Here is a 21,037-nt window from a genome sequence, read left to right on the forward strand (position 1 = left end):
TGATCTCATTGCTCTACTTCACAGGGAACACCTGGACATGCTTCTCCACAAGACCGACCCAATTAGGTTCTGGAACAAATGGTCGGCCTATTATGACACACAGGTCATGACCCACCTTCCTCGCAGCCCGAGCAGCCTTACTGTTCAACCCCCTGACCTAGGTCACTCTTCACATTCCCCAGCGTCATCTACCTTGTTGCTCTCTGCTGACTTGCCATGTTTGTTGTAGTCCTCAGGTTATATCTTATTTGTTATATGATGCTTTGCTGCTGAGTACTGTTTTATGTTCTAGACCTCTCGGTACCTCCCCCCCCCCCTCCTCCCTTTCTGAGAGACATAGCAAGAGCTATGGAAAAACACAAAAATATTTCCTTTTTTAATGATTTATATAGTAAAATAACATTACAAAAAAAAATGCAATATACCGTGACTGCAAAAAACTGAACCGCGATGGAGCGGGGGTTTACTGTATTTGCTAAAAGCAGACCAGGGCACAAGGCACAGAATGCCGCCTCGACCTTTGCAGGGAGCTTGTGAGGTCACCGAGGCACGAGGCACTTGTTTAAAAAGCAATCTATTTTGCTGCAGTAATTCCTACAAACTGGAAACACTCAGTGCCTCTCCTATAAAACACATCGGTCATTATACAGGGTGGGGGTGATACAAATATCTTTCCAGACACACAATGACCCATTTACAAAGCGCACAGCTGTCCCCGGGTAGAAATCTCTTAGATTGTCTCTGAACATCTTGAAACACATGAACACAATATCCGGCTGAAAGGAGACAAAAACATCCTCCGTTCACTACAGACTGCGGATTATCAGATTACCAAATCGTTTTCCACCTGAAAGTGTATCTAAACCCAAAGCTTTCCTTTTTTTAGTTTTTGATTGGACAGGATAATAGTTAAAGATGAACTCCAAATGAACTTCCCTTCAGTCTTGCATCATCTAGCCCACAGGTGTCAAACATAAGGCCCGCGGGCCGAATCTGGCCCACCAGGCCATTTTATGTGGCCCATGCACCCTGGGCTTTTTTTCAGCTGGAACGAGTGGAACTCCGTTCCGCCACCTCCGGCTCTTGCAGATCCCGCCCTACCCTGCATGCACTGACAACAGGGCACAGCAGTGCCAACCAATGATCTCCCTTCAAGTGAGAGAGAGATGCGGAGCCACCTACACTGCCGGGAGGTACTACAGACAGGCAGATGAGATGTAAGTAAGCTTTTTGGGGGTAGTGGGGGCACTCTGTACTCCGTACACTCCTGAACTCTGCACACCACGTACTTCTTATCTCTGCACTCTGTACATAGCACACCCAACCTGCACTCTGTATGTCATACACTCCTCAACCCTGCAGTCTGTACATAGCGCACCCCCTGAACTCTGCAATCTGTATGTAGTACACTCGTGAACTCTATACTGTGTACACTGTATACTTCTAAGTACTGTATTTTCTGGCGTATAAGACTACTTTTGAACCTCAAAAAAATCCCCCAAAAATGGGGGGTCGTCTTATACGCCGAGTATAATATCTCCAAGGTAACCGAAGTATAAGTATTACCGGTAGATGAAAATTAGGTGGGTCGTCTTATACGCCCAGTCGTCTTATACGCCGTATCTAGGTAGATGCAACCGGCCCTTTGAGGACATAGTCTTACAGATACAACCGGCCCTTTGAGGACAACCCTAATACTTATGTGGCCCACAATGAAATTGAGTTTGACATCCCTGATCTAGCCCTTTCCTCCCTGGCCTGACTGTCCCTTTCATCCACTGGATTTAAGTTCTGTCATTCAAGGAGGCTCAGCATCATATATGGGTTTTACCTCGCCAGTGGCCAACCGCTCTATAGTACGTTTACTGCTACAGAGTGGCAGTGCTGTGCAGTATCACGTATATATACGTGATCCCCTATGCCTCGTACACATGATCAGATAATAGGATGCCCTATCGTTCGCATTTTGTTCCATGATACTAGTATCGAATTCAGCAATGCGTACTTAGCGTATGATTTTTTTTCATATGATTCTGGAAAAACTTCCTGGTTGCTTAACTACGTATCGGATCCTGCAAAACAAAAACAATGGCAGCCAGGCTTTTTCCGGGTTATTTTCGTGTTTCTGATCTGTGTGGTCTTTGTCTATCGATTTTTAGCGAACGCATACTGTACTGATTAAACAATGGTCTTTCGCTAGGCTTTCGTACGACAAAAGTTTTCATGTTTTTCCTTTTCGGATTTTGTTGGATGAAATGTCGTGATCAGCTGTCTAAAACTGTTTACTAACGATCAGATTATCATGCCATCAATTCGAAAGCAATTTTTTTTCATCCGATTATCTGATTGTGTGTACGAGGCATTACATACGGGTATCGGGAACAAGTTAACGCCAGCGGTGGCTCACTCAACACTGTGATTCTACACTGTGATGTCCGCTGGCACCCGCTGATCATTCGGTACACAGGCAGTAGAAGGGCAGTCTGCCTATGCAAACACGGCAGATTGCCGTTCTGTCAGTACAGAAGGCATTGATCCTGTGTTCCTGCAAAGCAGGAACACTGATCTATGCCTTCCACTAGTGAAAGCACCTCCCCCAATACACTGAAACACCAGCTAGGCACACAGTTAACCCCTTGATTGCCCCTTCCCTGCCAGTGTCATTAGTACATTGACAGTGCATTTTTTTTAGCACTGATCACTATATTAGTGTCACAGGTCCCCAAAAAAGTGTCAGATGTATGATTTGTCCCGCTATAAGTCGCTGATCGCCGCCATTACTAGTAAAATAAATAAATAAATAATTCCATAAAAATATCTCATAGTTTGTAGCCGCCTTAACTTTTGCGCACACCGATCAATATACACTAATTGGGATTTTTTTTTTACCAAAAATATGGAGCAGAATACATATTGGCCTAAATTGATGAAGAGATTTGATTTTTAAAATTTTTTTTTCATTGGATATGTTTGTAGCCGGAATTAAAAAATATAGTTGTTTTTTTTTCTAAATTGTCGGTCATTTTTATTTATAGCACAAAAACAAAAAAAAAACGCATCAAATACCACCAAAAGAAAGCTCTATTTGTGGGAAAAAAAGTACATACATTGTATTTAGGTACAGTGGCGTACGACCGCGCAATTGCTAGGTAAAGTAAAGTAGTGCCGTATCGCAAAAAATGGCCTGGTCAGAAAGGGGGGGGGGGGAAGCTGAAGTGGCTTGAGTGATCTGAATGAAGATACAGCCTATCTAGGTGAGCCCACTTCTCCAGACGGACATCCACCTGCCAAGGCATTTTGATATTTTTATAACTCCTCCCAAGAGCCAGCTCACTGTTTGCATAAGGGCTCTTGAGAGGAGTACTGAGGCAGGGTGCTCTGATGACTACCTACAGCAGGCATGTCCAACCTGCGGCCCGAGGGCCGCATGCGGCCCAGAGCCGCAGGCAATGCGGCCCACTGCCCCCTGAAAAATGTTTTTTGCTGGGGAGGAAGGAAGTTGGGTCAGGGGCACAGCCACAGCAGCTTCCAACTAATGGTAGGCAGAAACTGCCTCGAAGGGGAGAGGGGGGGGGGGAGGCGAGCATGTGCAGTGTTTCTGACTCCTATCACCATGCCCACTTCAAATCACTGAAGTGGTCATGGTGGTTAGAGTGTTCCTTTATTATCTCTCAGAAGAAGTAAACCTCTGTATACTGATTCCATTTCATTTCATCATCCTCTAGTTGTGTTAAGTTAGTGCTGGGGGCACGGTGGCATTTTATTGCTTATATACCTTAACTATAGTATATATTTTATATGCGGCCCGAGAAAATTTCTCTACACTCGATGTGGCCCAGAGAAGCCAAAAGGTTGGACACCCGTGACCTACAGCATCCTTCCAGCCCCTCCCACCAGCCATGATCTGCCTGTGCTGCATAGAAAAGTGCAAAGACCTAATGATGACATTACTGAACCTAAAGTAAGGTTTGTAATGGAAACAGAAATATTTTATTTAAAAATTTCATTAGTATGTTGATGAGGAGGAGGAAGCGAAAACATAAGCAGATTTAACTTCAGCTTTAATTGACAGGTTTTTTTTTTTCCCTATTTTTCTTTACTTCCTTTCCAAGAAAAACAAATTCTCCATAGCAAAGGAAATCTCCTGGTAGACAGTTGTCACCAGAATAGGTGCCCCCAAAGGAAGGTTTCCACACTATTCCTTTGCTGGTGACAACTGTAACTTTTTTCGTTTCCTGTCACTTTCAGTTCTTGTAGCAATGACTATCAGAGAGGGAGACAGACAGCCCTTCTTTATATTCAAAAGTGCTGCCACGCTTCCAAATACTAATGTGCTAGTATCCCTTTAAATCTGTTTGCATAGCAATTTTTAGAATCAGCATATCATATTAAACCATATATAACATAAACAAAACAAAACGATGCATCAGTCCATAAAGTTTCCTTTGGTATGAATTTGCTTGCATATGCTCAATCTTTCATAAAAAAAACAGGCTTGTGTATATCCCCCTGAGGAAGCAACGTGACCCTGTGGCGTAACACGTAGGGGAAGGGGCCAATCTGTTGTCACTCTGAGGTGCGCATTGTGAGCACCTCAGAGCTCTGTGAGGACTGAATGCTTTTTACAGTTTGCTGCACTTTAGGCACCAGGAAAATATGGGTGTTTTTATATTTAGTGTTTAATAAACCGGTTATTTTAAAAGATAAAGCACTATGTCCAGCTTTCTCTCTTTATGATTTGGGTGTATGGAGATAAGTGTAAGAGAAGGAGGATTCTGAACTCAAGATTGCCACCAAAGGAGTGAAACAGCATAAAACAGAACCCCAGAGAGGGAAAAAAGCGCATATAGACAATTGGTTGGTCTTACCCCCCCCCCCCCCCCTCCCCCGGTGAGTGCACATCGGATGAGGGGATTATCATTAATGTATGTGGATGATTGGAGCACATAGTGGTGAACACTAATTAAGGAAGCAGTGGCTTGGATGTGTGAACACAAGCTTGTTTTTTTTATCAAAGATTGAGCATATGCAAGCAAATTCATACCAAAAGACACTTTATGGACTGATGCATTGTTTGTTTTGTTTTGTTAATGTTATTTATGGTTTGATATGATATGCTGATTCTGAAAATTTGCTATGCAAACATATTTAACCACTTGCTGACCAGCCACCGTCAAAATAAGGCGGCAAGTTCCAGCGAATCGCCATACCTGTATGGCGGTTTGTGGAACTGATCCTGGGGGCGCACCCGCGATCGCTCCCTGTGGAGAGAGAAAGGCGGTCTGCTGATGTAAACAAAGCAGACCGTTGTTCTCTCCTGTGTTTCTCCTACTTAGAAACACAGGTCCCTGTGTTGATTCCACAAGACCACCCCCCTCACATTTAGAAAGCACCCCCTAGGCCAGTGATGGCAAACCTTGGCACCCCAGATGTTTTGGAACTACATTTTCCATGATGTTCAACTACCCTGCAAAGTGCATAAGCATCATGGGAAATGTAGTTCCAAAACATCTGGGGTGCCAAGGTTCGCCATCACTGCCCTAGGCTCACATTTAACCCTTTGATCACCCCTGTGTTAACCTATTCCCTGCTAGTGTCATTAGTACAGTGACAGTGCATATTTTTAGCACTGATGACTGTAGTAATGTCACTGGTCCCCCCAAAAGTGTCAAAAATGTCAGTTAGGTGTCCGATCTGCAGCAGTCCCACTAAAAATCGCAGATCACCGCCATTACTAGGGCAAAATAATTAAAATGACATAAATCTTTCCCCTAGTTTGTAGACACGATAACTTTTGCGCAAACCAATCAATATACGCTTATTGAGATTTTTTTTACCAAAAATTTGTGGCAGAATATAAATTGGCCTAAAATGATGAAAAAATTAGATTTTTAATTTTTTTTCATTGGAAATGTTATATAGCAGAAAGTAAAAAATATTGTTTTTTTTTTCAAAATTGACGCTTTTTTTGTTTATAGCGCAAAAAATAAAATTGCACAGGTGATCAAATACCACCAAAAGAAAGCTCTATTTGTGGGAAAAAAGGACATCTGTTTTATTAGGGTACATTGTTGCACGATGGCGCAATTGACAGTTAAAATAACGCAGTGTCTAATCGCAAAAAATGGCCTGGTCATTAAAGGGGAAAATCTTTCAGTCCAGAAGTGGTTAAAGCGATACTAGCACATTAGTATTTGTGAGCGCGGAACCACTTTTGAATGCAAATTTGCACATTGATACACGTTTAGAGAGTGAATATAGATGTGAGCGATCCGCTTTGTACGTTTTTAGTTTTGTAGCCTTATAGCACTCAATAGCACAACATAGCAGCACACAATTACAGCCATTTCAGGCTTCTTTCACGCGGCCCGCCTCCGTAGGCGGATCCGTGCTGCTCAGCAGGAGATTGATACACTGATCCCCTCTGAACAGGAAGGTGACAGCTCCCTCTCCGCTCTGTGTGCAGAGAGGGAGGTGTCAGAGCCCCGTGCATCTCTATGGGGGAATCGGATGAGAGCGGACCGCCTCTCCGCTCTAATCCGATCCCATCCAATCCGATCCCTTGGACGGATGGAAAATAGGGTTTCCATTTGTCCGGATTTCATGGACAGGATCAGATACGGATGGCAGCAGGTGTCAGCGGAGGTGTCTCCGCTGACATCCGCTGCCCCATAGGGATGCATGGAGGATCCAAACAGATCCCCCTAAAAAACTGACAGGCGGATCTGATTGGATCGTTCGTGTGAAAGGACCCTTAGCTTTTCAGCCTTCCCCATGCCATTCACAATCAAACAGAAAACATCTGGCTTCAGATACACCAATCATCCATAACTTTATGACCATTGACAGTTTAAGTGATTAACATTGATTATCTCGTTACAATGGCATCTGAAAGTGGGTGGGATATTTTTAGGCAACAAGTTAACATGTTGTCCCTGAGGTTGTGTTGTAACTGAAAGCAGAAAAAAATTATTGGGAAATAAAGCAACCTGCCAGAGTATAGAAAGGCATGGCTGAAAAGCACAGAAAGCAGTGAGAAAAAAAAAAACTGAGGATTTAGTAAAAGCAGCAGGAGGGCTTCTACAACTGAAAATGCTTTATTCAAGAGAATGTGGAAAATTCTGCCTGTCTTGAGACCCCGGGAACTGAGTGTATTGTCAGGGACAGGTAAGGATTTTCAGTCCTGAATATCATATGTCACAATGATGAAAGTGAGATCCCACTGGACATGGAAGGGGCCCACAGGTGGCAGCTGTGACCCTGGGCTGTATTCCTCCCATAGATCAAAGGGTGACCTGCTGACCCCCACGCCGGTGGCCTTGGCCTCGGCCTCCATGAAGTGCAGCAATAATTGGATCTCTATTGCTCAGCAGGATCAGGCTTGTTCAATGTGCAAATTCCAAAAACTTCCCAGCAGAGAGGAGACATAAATCAAAGAGGAGATCCTTCCAAGGATGAAGGTGCACAGTGCCAGGGATTGGGGTCATGTCTGCGCATGGTAGGTGCCCGTCTGCCTGTCTGTTTTGGGACCTCAAGAGGATGAGGATTGTAGAGATCCCTGTGGACACACAGTATGGGCCCCTATTGATGCATATGATTATGCATATGTTTGCAGTCTCTGATCATCTTCTGTAGAATGTTTGCAGTCTCTGGTCATCTCATGTAGTATATTTGCAGTTTCCTAATATCGCCTTTAGTATGTCTACAGTCTCTGACCATCTTCTGTAGTATGTTTGCAGTCTCTGATCATCTCCTGTATGTTTGCAGTCTCTGATCATCTCCTGTAGTGTTTGCAGTCTCTGATCATCTTATGTAGTATGTTTGCAGTCCCTGGTCATCTTCTGTAGTATGTTTGCAGTCTCTGGTCATCTTCTGTAATATGTTTGCAGTCTCTGATTATCTTCTGTAGTATGTTTGCAGTCTCTGATCATCTCCTGTAGTGTTTGCAGTCTCTGATCATCTTATGTAGTATGTTTGCAGTCTCCGGTCATCTCCTGTAGTATTTTTGCAGTCTCTGACCATCTTCTGCAGTATGTTTGTAGCCTCTGACCATCTCCTGTAGTATGTCTGCAATCTCTGATCCTCTACTGTAGTATGTCTACAGTCTCTGACCATCTTCTGTAGTATGTCTGTAGTCTCTGACCATCTCCTGTAGTAGGTTTACAGTCTCTGACCATCTTCTGTAGTATGTCTGCAATCTCTAATCCTCTCCTGTAGTATGTCTACAGTCTCTGACCATCTTCTGTAGTATGTCTGTAGTCTCTGACCATCTCCTGTAGTATGTTTACAGTCTCTGACCACCTTCTGTAGTATTTCTGCAGGCTCTGATCATCTTCTGTAGTATGTCTGCAGTCTCTGATTTTCTCTTGTAGTATATCTGCAGTCATTGAACAGATGCTGTTTTATATCTGTAGTCTCTGATCATCTCCTGTAATACAGTGGGTACAGAAAGTATTCAGACCCCCTTAAATTTTTCACTCTTTGTTATATTGCAGCCATTTGCTAAAATCATTTAGGTTCATTCTTCTTCCTCATGAATGTACACATAGCACCCCATACTGACAGAAAAACACAGAATTGTTGACATTGTTACAGATTTATTAAAAAAGAAAAACTGAAATATCACATGGTCCTAAGTATTCAGACCCTTTGCTGTGACACTCATATATTTAACTCAGGTGCTTTCCATTTCTTCTGATCATCCTTGAGATGGTTCTACACCTTCATTTGAGTCCAGCTGTGTTTGATTATACTGATTGGACTTTATTAGGAAAGCCACACACCTGTCTATATAAGACCTTCCAGATCACAATGCATGTCAGAGCAAATGAGAATCATGAGGTCAAAGGAACTGCCTGAAGAGCTCAGAGACAGAATTGTGGCAAGGCACAGATCTGGCCAAGGTTACAAAAAGATTTCTGCTGCACTTAAGGTTCCTAAGAGCACAGTGGCCTCCATAATCCTCAAATGGAAGACGTTTGGGACGACCAGAACCCTTCCTAGAGCTGGTCGTCCGGCCAAACTGAGCTATCGGGGGAGAAGAGCCTTGGTGAGAGAGGTAAAGAAGAACCCAAAGATCACTGTGGCTGAGCTCCAGAGATGCAGTCAGGAGATGGGAGAAAGTTGTAGAAAGTCAACCATCACTGCAGCCCTCCACCAGTCAGGGCTTTATGGCAGAGTGGCCCGACGGAAGCCTCTCCTCAGTATAAGACACATGAAAGCCTGCATGGAGTTTGCTAAAAAACACCTGAAGGACTCCAAGATGGTGAGAAATAAGATTCTCTGGTCTGATGAGACCAAAATAGAACTTTTTGGCCTTAATTCTAAGCGGTATGTGTGGAGAAAACCAGGCACTGCTCATCAACTGTCCAATACAGCCCCAACAGTGAAGCATGGTGGTGGCAGCATCATGCTGTGGGGGTGTTTTTCAGCTGCAGGGACAGGACAACTGGTTGCAATCGAGGGAAAGATGAATGCGGCCAAGTACAGGGATATCCTGGACAAAAACCTTCTCCAGAGTGCTCTGGACCTCTGACTGGGCCGAAGGTTTACCTTCCAACAAGACAATGACCCTAAGCACACAGCTAAAATAACGAAGGAGTGGCTTCACAACAACTCCGTGACTGTTCTTGAATGGCCCAGCCAGAGCCCTGACTTAAACCCAATTGAGCATCTCTGGAGAGACCTAAAAATGGCTGTCCACCAACGTTTACTATCCAACCTGACAGAACTGGAGAGGATCTGCAAGGAGGAATGGCAGAGGATCCCCAAATCCAGGTGTGAAAGACTTGTTGCATCTTTCCCAAAAAGACTCCTGGCTGTATTAGATCAAAAGGGGGCTTCTACTAAATACTGAGCAAAGGGTCTGAATACTTAAGACCATGTGATATTTCAGTTTTTCTTTTTTAATAAATTTGCAACAATGTCAACAATTCTGTGTTTTTCTGTCAGTATGGGGTGCTATGTGTACATTCATGAGGAAGAAGAATGAACTTAAATGATTTTAGCAAATGGCTGCAATATAACAAAGAGTGAAAAATTTAAGGGGGTCTGAATACTTTCCGTACCCACTGTATATCTGCAGTCAATTACCATTTTTTGTAATATGTCTGCAGCTTCTGACCACCTTCTGTTATATGTCTGCTGTCTCTGACAAACACATGCAATGTAGTAATATATTGACTGAGTATCATGTGTGGTCCATAGGTGATGCCAGAATCGGTAACTGTCTATAAATATTATAAGGTTGATTACTGCAGATGAAATTAAACTTCCTTTTTTTGCATTTCTGAGTTTGCAAGTTGGCAGGTTGGTGGTTGGGTGGGTGGGTAAAAAAAGGTGGGTGAAAGTACTTCCGGGCGGGGGTGAAATAGTTTTAGGAAGTGGTGGAAACCTCCTAGCTGTGGTCGGTGTGAACATGGATGATACTCTCATTTCACACAAATGCAGACAGCAAATGCAAAATAAGGAAGAAAAAAAACACAAAAACAAAGGTGAGTGATAAAATGTAGTAAAAAACAAAGTCAAACGCAGAAGCGTTGGCGTCCATTTAGGAAAGATCAGATGCTCTTTGTAATTATGGACACTCACCACAATCTAAGAATAGGCATGGAGAAGGACATTGCAGACCAGGAAAAAACAGAACTTGGTGTGATAGGTCTGCTTAGAGTTACTACAAACATTCCATGATCAACAAAATACCTCAATTTCAGCTCCACCCTCATAATGATGGTAATTATTGGCTTCACGCTACCAAATACGATAGCCTACTGCTGGCTGAACCTACTGCTCTAGAAGATCATATAACAGGTAGGTTAAAGGTGAATCCAAGAAACAGCAGGTGGGAGTCGTCCTTAAATGAACCGTACTATGGAGCTTATTATAACGAGTGATGCTTCTCTCATGTTGGCCGTACACTGGGAACCGCACTGGTAATCACAATTAATTGCCAGAAATAAAGCAATGTACCAGCTATAGGTTTGATTAACCCACCGTCAAACTTTGGTCGATTGTGAAGTGGAAACTGGGCAATAATTGATGGGCTTAATATAGTTTATTGAAAGATCGAACCGAAAACAGAAAAATAACTAGCAGTGTGGCAGTGTGTTTGAAAGAGATCACATTTTGGGCAATTTTAATTCCATATTCTTGTGATTGAGCAAAAACTCATAAATATTTATGTTTTTTCAATTGCTGTACGAATTCGACAAAAAATGGAAATGAAAGATGGATTGTTCAATCAAATTGCCACATGTATAGCCAGCTTAACCACTTCTGGACCGGAAGATTCTCCCCCTTAATGACCAGGCCCTATTTTGCGATTCGGCACTGCGTTACTTTAACGGACAATTGCCCGGACGTGCGACGCTGTACCCAAATAAAATTGACGTCCTTTTTTTCCCACAAATAGAGCTTTCTTTTGGTGGTATTTGATCACCTGTGTGATTTTTATTTTTTGCACTATAACCAAAAAAATAGCGACAATTTTGAAAAAATAATATTTTTCACATTCTGCTATATGACATTCTCAAAACAAAAAAATTTAACATTTTAGGCCAATTTGTTTTCTGTTACATATTTTTGGTAAAAAAATCACAATAAGCGTATTTTGATTGGTTTGCGCAAAAGTTATCTACTAACTATGGGAAAGATTTATGTCATTTTTATTTATTTTTTTACTAGTAATGGCGGCGATCTCTGCAATTTTTTGCGGGACTGCGACAGATTGGACCCCTTACTGACATTTTTGACACTTTTTGGGGTACCAGTGAATGCTGGAAAAATCCCCCCTCGGCTTATACTCAAGTCACAGTCTCACTTACCTTTCCACCTTACATTTAAAAATGGCGCCGCCCGGCACCAACACGTCACTGTGCATGCAGGCTTTCCCGAGCGGCGGTGGCGCATGCGCACTGACCGGGAAAAGGTAAGTGAGACCGTGACTTGAGTATAAGCCGAGGGGGGATTTTTTCAGCATAAAAAAACATGCTGAAAAAGTCGGCTTATACTCGAGTATATACGATAAATGGGTCACTTCTTGCAGGAACATGGCTCATAGATGGGAAAAAGAGGGTCCAGAAATAGTGTAATAACGTCCTTTTTATTGTAAAACTTAAGCAATAAAATTTACACATACAATGATGCAGAGATCAATTCACTAAAGTTCCAAACGTATGTGAAGGCAAATGTGGCGCTTGGACTATTCAAAGCCGGCGCCGAAATCTGCCCTCCGCGTGCATTCCAATTTGCGTACCATGGACAACCGAATGTGATGACACTGAGAGAACGGAATCTACATCTTCTCTACTGCCTTTAGGATTGTGCTTGATAGTAACCCCCGCCTTGCCGTTATGGTAACGTTTACCCCACAACCTCAAAAATGAAGGACAGACTAATAGTCTGGGAAGAACAGTAAAGCACAATCACTGTGCAGCTCTACTAAGCAGGAAGCGGGTCCTCCATATAATGAACAGATATCGCCACCCCCAAATAAAATGGAAAACAATTATCAAGATCACCACATACCAATACAATTACTGTATTTCCATGCAGCCAATAAAAAAGTTGGGAGACATTGCAGAAAGCTCAGGCAATACAACAATGTTAGAAAATACAACCCAAGTGAGCGTTCTCAGTGCAGTTGTCTGTATATGAGTCACTGTGACATTTGCCCTGTCTTATCTGTGACTGTCACACACATATCTGTCTCTGTCACCTTCTTCCTAGGCCCCTTGTAGTGCTGAGCTCAGCTTTTGTGGCTGTGGGGGGAAGACATACAGGAGTGCACTCATATACCAACCATATATCCTCCCCTCTGATACAAGGATAGGAATTTGTCCCTGGGGCTAAGAATGGTTCTTGTGTACACATATCAGATTTACAAATCACAGTTATAGTGTACTCATGGTGTCATAGGCCATTTCACCCAAAAGTAACATTTTAGTTCTGGGTGGATATTACTAAATAAATGCAGCAAGATCACAGCCGCTCACATGAAAATTCGGAATTGCCGTTTATCGTCTCTCCTCGCCTCACACTGACCTAGTGAGATGGAGAAAAATTACTTATTTACAAAAATTACTGACAGAAACGAATGCTGGCCATACACTAGCCCAAAGATCGTTGGAAAATCTGTCATTTGGTTCGATCGTTCGTTTTTCGTCCAGTTAATGGGCACAAATAGAAAATCGTTTTAAACTTCTCAGAGTCAAAAAATCTAAGGAACAGTTTTGAAAATCCGCTGAATGATAAACGAACGATAAATTGAAAGGTTAATGTGTTTCTCAGCCGAAATGTTTGCACTAGGCATATGTGACAAACTGAACGAAAAACTGATTCATCTATGTCCATTGAACCATTTATCGTTCAAAATTCGGTCATTACATGCTGGCACGATCGTCTGCTCTCACAGCCGATTTTTTGTTTTTTGGAAAATGAGTTTGCCCGATATTTCGGTTAGTGTATGGCCAGCTTAAGGAAAACTTTTGTTTTCAACATTTTTGGTCTTTTTTTTTTTAGCAAAAAACTTAAAACCCAGCTGTGATTAAATACCAACAAATGAAAGCTCTAAAATAAAAATTTGTGTGGGGAAAAATAAATGCTAAACACTTTGAGTACAGCGTTGCATGACCGCGCAATTGTGTGACATCACTGAAAGCTTTAAATTGTCTTAGGCAGGATGGAGGTGAAAGTGCTCTGTGCCCCCATTAACATCAGGGGGGATATGACATGTCAAATCGCATGCCAAATTGCAGCCTATTGCCAGCAACAGCACCATCCCAATCGCTGCGCCGCTGACTTTGCGGCGCCGCACCGATTTCCAAAAGTAGTTCCTGCACTACTTTTGGCGACTTCAGGGGGGATTTCAATAGGCATCTGTGCATGAACCTGCACAACGCCCCCAAACTCGCAATGAAATGCGGATTTAAAATCGTGCGAGTTTAGCTGATTTCAAACCCGCCTCCAATGTGAGCGAGGGCTGTATTTAAGTGGTAATGTATCAAAATCAGAACATTGTATCATTAATGCAAATAAAAGCCACAAAAAATGCATGTAAGAGCTGTCTGTAAAAATAGAAAAAGAGCCCAAAACACAAAACTTGCTACAAAGTTACAACATTGTAGTCTAATCACTGGGGGGGGGGGGGGGGGGGAGACTGAGGAAATACTTCCTCCTGACTGCAGCAGACTGATGACATCATCTCATCCAATGCAAAGTTTTTACCTGGAGCTCAAGGATAGTTTTTAATGATAAAAGGTGGCATTTTTCTGAAAATGATACTGTTGCTGTATATTGTGACATATCAGGAAGTTATTCATGGAGACCAGTAACGTTAATAAAAGATCTACTTTAACTTTCTTTTATTGCAGTTTTTTTAAATGTTAAAATAAAGAACTGGCAGTAAAGGCCTAAATCTGATGCGGACATCATCCTGTTGATCCTTTCCAGGGAGCAGCCAACGAGGGCGAGGGTTGTTAGTGGTTATAGGAAGCTGTCTGTATAAGTGCTGCAGAATATGTTTGTGCAGGACCATGTCCAGAAAGGTGACAATGAACCTGGATTAATGACCCTTCTGTCCAGTCACCAGTCCTGGAGTCACCTGGAAATCTGTAACAGCTACATTGAAATCCATTGACAGCGGATATAGCCAACCTTCAAGTGGACCTAGAGTCACTTTTTTCATCTTTCCATCTATTAAATCCTCTGCCCTTGTTGTTTTAACTTTGGATAGTAAAACATTTTTTTCTGACAGTAAATACCTTATACAGCCCACTTCCTCTTTCTTGTCTAAGGACATTATGCACAGCTCTCTCTCTAACTCTCGTGAGAGTTTGCCAGCAAGGGAGGTGGGTCGAGTCATAGGAGAGCCAAGAACAGCTGCAGAGCTGGAGGGGGTTGGATGAGGGCAGAAATAACAGGAGACTGCAGAGATTCATTAGAACTTATCAAGAGAGGAGAAATGTGAAGGCAAGCAGTGGTGTGAGTGTGTCTGTCTGTATATATATATATATATATATATATATATATATATTAGGGATTGACTGATTATAGGCAAAGCCGATATATCGGGAGCCGATCTGCACTTTCCCCGATATATCGGAATCGGCCCCTGAGGTTACCGATTTTGTCGATATTTCGGGAAAGTGCTTGGATCGGAGTGATGCCTGCAGCTAGAGGCATCACCCCGGTACCGGCGTCAATAGCCGACGGTCGTCTGTCTTGTAATGACAACTGATGCGACTGAGAAGCCGCTCGGCTGTCATTAGAAGGTGCAGGAGGGGACGTTCCCCCCCCCTCCCACCGCCTTCCGCATCTCAGCCGGGTCTCCTGTCCCACCAGGGCCAGATTAACGTAGGGGCTATTGGAGCTGCAGCTCCAGGCCCCTACCTTTTATATAGGCCCCGGGTTGGCCATATTCACTGTTACCGCTCTTCTGTCACTTGTAAACACAGAAGTCTGGCTTCTATGCTCGCTTCCCCAGGCAGCACCCTCAGAACCTCCCCACACAGCGCGAAGGCCGGACAAGGAGGGACAGTTGCCGATGCATGGATGTGTTTATGGGCTTCAGAGACAGCATCCCATGTTGAATTAGGCATGCATGGCTGCACCCTTCCTCCTCTGGGTGCATGCCAAGGCACGGCCCTTAAGGCCCTTCAAAATCCTCAGCACCAAGCCCATGATGCTCTTAATCCGGCCCTGTGTCCCACTGGGAGACCTGGGCAACCAGCCTGCACGGTTGCCGAAGAGAAGCCGCAATGAGGGCTTTGTTTGCAGGTATGTTTCACATAATGTGCTAGTATGCAATGCATACTAGCACATTATGCCTTTAATTTGTAGGTCATAAAAAAAACATTGGTTTACTTTCTCTTTAAGCTGGCTATACACTAGTTGATTTATTAATAATGGCTTGGCGTATGTCATTGAGTAACTAAACATTTCTTTTGCTTTTACCATTCAATTTTGGAATGCATGGACTTTACTGAGTGAAAACTATACACACTGTTAGAAAATCATTCGTTCAAGAAATATTTTAGATCAAGGTCCAGCAAGTTCTCTCACAGCTGTGGACAAAAAAAACGAACATCGATTTGACTCCACTAATAATTAGAAAATTGAATGAATTTTCTTATAATGAAACATTTTGAACCAAACTTTACTAATGTACTAGGCTTTAGCTATATGAATCATTGGTATGGGGCAGTGTGCAGTTCTATATGGGCACCAAGGATCTGCTTCTTAGCTGGGCACCTGCTACCCAGGCATTGACCTCTAAGCAGATTTTTCTATCCACATACTGTATAAGATACGATCAGGAGTTTAGGTTTGTCAGACAGCTGACAGCAGTAAATCAGAATCCAGCAGCAGAGAGAATGCATCACACCGCAATGTTTTACACAGCAGGAGGGAAAGAGGTTTACAGACTGACAATCATCTGATCCAAACACTTATTTAACGTATCTGAACAGCAAACAAACAGCGAAAAACACAACTAAAACCAATAGATGGTGTCTTTTTTATATGCCAAAGGATTTTTTCTTATGTACAGCCAGTCCTGAGATTTGCACAGAGGGAAAGGCAGGAAGCGCCACCTGAGTGTAGTATTAGTGGAAACACTTTAAGGCCTCATGCACACTGGATGTTATCGAAATGTCAGTAGAAAGCTGTAGTGTTTTTCAGCTTTTTTTTGCAGTAGCGTTTTTCAGCTTTTTTTGCAGTAGCGTTTTTTTAGCTTTTTTTGCAGTAGCATTTTTTAGCTTTTTTCAGTTGTAGCGTTTTTTTAGCAAAACTACATTCCCACAAAAGCTCATGGCTCAAAAACGTTTATAAACGCCAAATTGCCGTGTAGCACCCTCCTAGGTTGGTGCTAGTGAGGAAGTATAGTGTGAGCTCTGTCTGCTTACCAGAAGAGCTGCAGGTAAATCTATATTGTTCTCTGCCTACCTGAGAGCAGGATCTGTTAGTGAGGTCTGCTGATTGTGCTCAGAGTGCAACTCATTCTGTCTAGAGAGCGTTTCACACTGGTCCAATAGGGAGGCATACTGGACAGTGAGAGGAAACCTGACGAATGGGTGCATAGGCTTTTGATACAGTCCTGACGAATGTCAGGGGGGAAAGTTGCCTCAGTGCATGTTGGGATACTGTATAAAAGCCAGGAGCACATGTGCTCAAGGTCATCCTCCTCTGTAGAGGTGCCATGCGGCCTCCAGGGGTCGACCTGAGGGCTGGAAGAGTAGCAGTGAGGAGCTGACCCCAGAGGTCCAGGAAAGCTGACTGAGAGGAGAGACACTGGAGGATCTGTCTCTGCAGTACAGAGAGTACAGAATCTCGTGTCAAGGGGCCTGACCTGAGGGGGCCACCCCTGCTCCTAGTATAGTCAGTGGACGGGTGTCAGCTGAAAGGGGATGATATTGAGAGTGTCCTGAAGATAATCTATTGTCCATGAAGTCGTTTTGTTAGAGAGCAAAGAGAACAAGAAACTTAACATCCACCTTAGTGGCAGTGTGCCTGGCTGTTCCATATTTTCAAGCAGAACTCTGACGATAGAAGTCCTCAAACAATGTGAATAGTTCAATTGGAGTATCCCACTATTCCCTTCTCCTATCCCAAATTATCAATAAACAACAAAACAAACAACACCCCTAGACTGTTAATTTATGTGTTGAGCCATTGGGAACAAGGAGAGATTGAGATTTGTTCTAGCAAATATATGTTGGTAACCAGGGGAGCCTGCAAAGACAATCTTCAGCAGTTTCTGCAGGGGCAGTGCTACAGCCGCGTTCTTCAGCATTTTCAAGCTTTCATCAGAGTTAATGCGTTTTTACAGCTGAAAAACGCCTCCTAAAACCCACTAGTTCTGGGGTTTTTTCCAGCTGGAAAATGCCCCCGCCAAATACTGCTGATAGCTGTAAAGAGAACACAGGTGCCACTCTGAGTGCAGTTACTGGAACGCACGGGGGTTCCTCCTGATGTCACTTCCTGTATATGACGCGATGGCAGAGGCAACGCGTTTGCGGAGCATGCGCTCCTTCCTCAGGCATATACCAGGTCCTTACTGTGGAACCAGTGGGTCCCATATTTTTCCTTTTTGCGCCAGTAATAATTTTCCCAAAAACTGCTGATAGCAGCCAATGTGTGCATGGACACTTGGGATAACATGCTGGGGAGTTTACTGGCTGTAGGAAAACAAAAAAACAAAAACAGCAGCTGTAAAAACATCCAGTGTGCATGAGGCCTAATGGTCAAGATATAAAACACACAAAATATGGGTTTAAAATATGGTCATGTGTGGTAGAGTGTCGCTCAGGTATCTCCTAAACGTCCTCGCACTGTATCTATGGGCTTTAGGGGTAGAGGGAGGTCTGTATTCCATCCTGTGGCCACCAGGAAGTCCAAATAAAAACCAGTGTGGAACACACGGAAATGACATTACCGGAAGTGGGGGGATGGCCGAGAACACTGCATTGGATTGGCTACACGCTTGGAGCATCAGCTCCTTCTACTGGTCTGGGCCCACTTCTGGTGACATAATTTCCATGCTTTCCATGCTGGTTTCATTGGACTTCTTGGTGGCCACAGGAAGGACTACAGACCTCCCTCTACCCCAACAGCCCATGAATACAGTGTGAGGACCTTTAGGAGAGACCTGAGTGACACTCTACCACAGATGAGCATATTTTAAAACCAAATCTTGTGAGTGTTTTGTATGTTGACCATTAAATTGTTTACACTAATACTACATTCAGGTGGCGCTTCCTGTCTTTCCCTCCTTTGCTTTATTTCACAGAGTTGGCTTTTCTCTGAGGATAGCTGCCATCTTTAATTTATCATATGGAATCATAGACTCTAAGTTCAAGTTTTAGTAGTAACGCCTATGGACTACAATATTGAATGTGCCTTATTATCATTATACACATATACATTGTCTTTGTGCCAGCAGTTACTATATTTTCTGAGATTTACACAGCCTATCCAGATATTAGAGCATGGTTGGTGACCTGAATTTTCTCCACTACAGTTAGAATAATACAGCCTGGTCATCTCACCATCCACAACATATTATTGGACAATGAAGGAGTAGCAGCAGACTGATAAGCACATCTCTCTGCTCTCCTCTTAACTTATTGCTGCCCCTCCCACTCACCTTCAGAATTCTGCTGTACAGGGGATTTCAAGGGTCTGATGCCGAATCCAAGCTATATATCTTAGTTGCATATAAACACATTTAATGGTTTTAATGATTATATAACTGCACCTTATTTGTTGTTACTTTATTCGTGTCAAGAATTTAATTTTAAGAACCTGCCAACAGTGTTAATTTTGGCAGCAAATTTCAATTTAGTTTTAGTCTTAGTCTTAGGACTAAAATGGCATTTTAGTTTTAGTCCCATTTTAGTCTTCTGCAAGTGTTTTAGTTTAAGTCGTATTTAGTCGACTAAAACTCCAGTATATTTTAGTCGACTAAAATGTAGGGCGTTTTAGTCGACTAAAACTCATTTTAGTCATCTATAATCAAATGGGTGTAGTTCAATTGTAATTTGTAATGCATTATTTAAGCATTTCTCTACAATTTCCAAACTCATTATATACTACTGCTGGTCCTGGAGTGAAAAATCTATATGTTATTATTTATGCTTTGAGCATGCACCAGTGTTAATTTTTGGCAGCAAATTTCGATTTAGTTTTAGTTATAGTCTTTTGACTAAAATGCCATTTTAGTTTTAGTCGTATTTTAGTCATCTGAATTGTGTTAGTCGACGAAAACGTTTTAGTCGGTTTTAGTCGACAAAATTAACACTGCCTGCCAAAGACATGAGTTGACTTTTGTGGTATGACAGCAAAGATTGGTATAAGATGACAATTGCTCCTTAATACATCAGTGGCATCACACCAATGGCAGTACATCACACCAGTAAGATGGCATTACATATTACATTGCTCTGGTCAAATAGTATTGGCACCACTCTCATTCCTGTAGCATGGCTCTGCTGTGCTTTTACTGATATGGCATTAGTCTACCTCTGGTGACATGGGCTTGTTAACAGTCATGGATTTATAAGGGGGCAAACAAGGAAATTGCCCCTGGGCCCCCTGCCAGAAGGGGCCCCAGAATTCCTTTATTAAAAATGTAATAATTATAAAATTAGCACATTGGCAATGATAAAGAATTATCCAAGAACCATGATGACCCATGAAAGACTAAGTACTCTGTGCCTACTGGCTCGAGAGTTGAGAGCACTGTGCCCAAGATGATAAAGTTTGATGAGTTAGTTGAAGATTTTGAATTTACTAAGTGCAGAAAGAAAGACTTTTTGTTAACATTGTAGTGTGATGCATAACTGTGATGTTATGACCTGCCAGTTCCAATTATATGTGTAATGTGTATTCTTACAGTCAATAAAATTAAGGGGAAAAAAAATCAGACAAGTGCCTTCTTTGGAACCCAACATATTTTTTTTTTAAAGAACAAATGTGGTTTATCATTCATTCATTTCAATTAACTTTTTTATTTGTCATATCATTTAATTTCTATGTTGGGGAGCCCCCAAACTTAAAGTGCCCCAGCCCCCCCCCCCCCCCCAAGGTCTAAATCTGGCATTGGTAGTTAAGCACAACAATGTTATGTCTTACTAAAATACCCATTGAGCTGCATGCAAAATAACCCTTGAACCATTTCTGAGCACATGGATCCCAGGTAAGTGCCATCCCTGCAGAGTGCCACACAGCACCTTGTTCAGTTTATTATATTACATAGGTGGCATCACTTAAAACATAGAAAATATATATCATATAACCCACACATATGTGACAATATGACAAGCATGTTGCATCATATCCTGGCACTGCCAATGTGGCGAAAGGGAGGGCGACTGCAGGGAGTCAGGTCTATACAGTGCTGTACATCCCCCCCCCCCCCCATTTGAAGGGTGCTAGGCATGCACAGCGCTGTATCCCCAATACAGTATAGGAAGGAGCTAGGTGTAAATAGCACTGTACCCGCCAAGGCAGTAGAGAAGGGTGCTTTTCCCTATACTGATCC

At 42.7% G+C, this 21,037-nt stretch overlaps 1 protein-coding gene across 1 annotated transcript in view; it reads right to left on the reverse strand.

Annotated features, from left to right (window-relative positions):
- The window catches only part of BCAT1 (branched chain amino acid transaminase 1), a 110,301-nt gene that overhangs the window by 88,190 nt on the left and 1,074 nt on the right, over positions 1 to 21,037 (reverse strand). The window lies entirely within an intron of this gene.

The sequence above is a fragment of the Pelophylax lessonae genome, assembly GCF_965119305.1.
Source record: "Pelophylax lessonae genome assembly, chromosome: 4".
NCBI classification, from domain to species: Eukaryota; Metazoa; Chordata; class Amphibia; order Anura; family Ranidae; genus Pelophylax; species Pelophylax lessonae.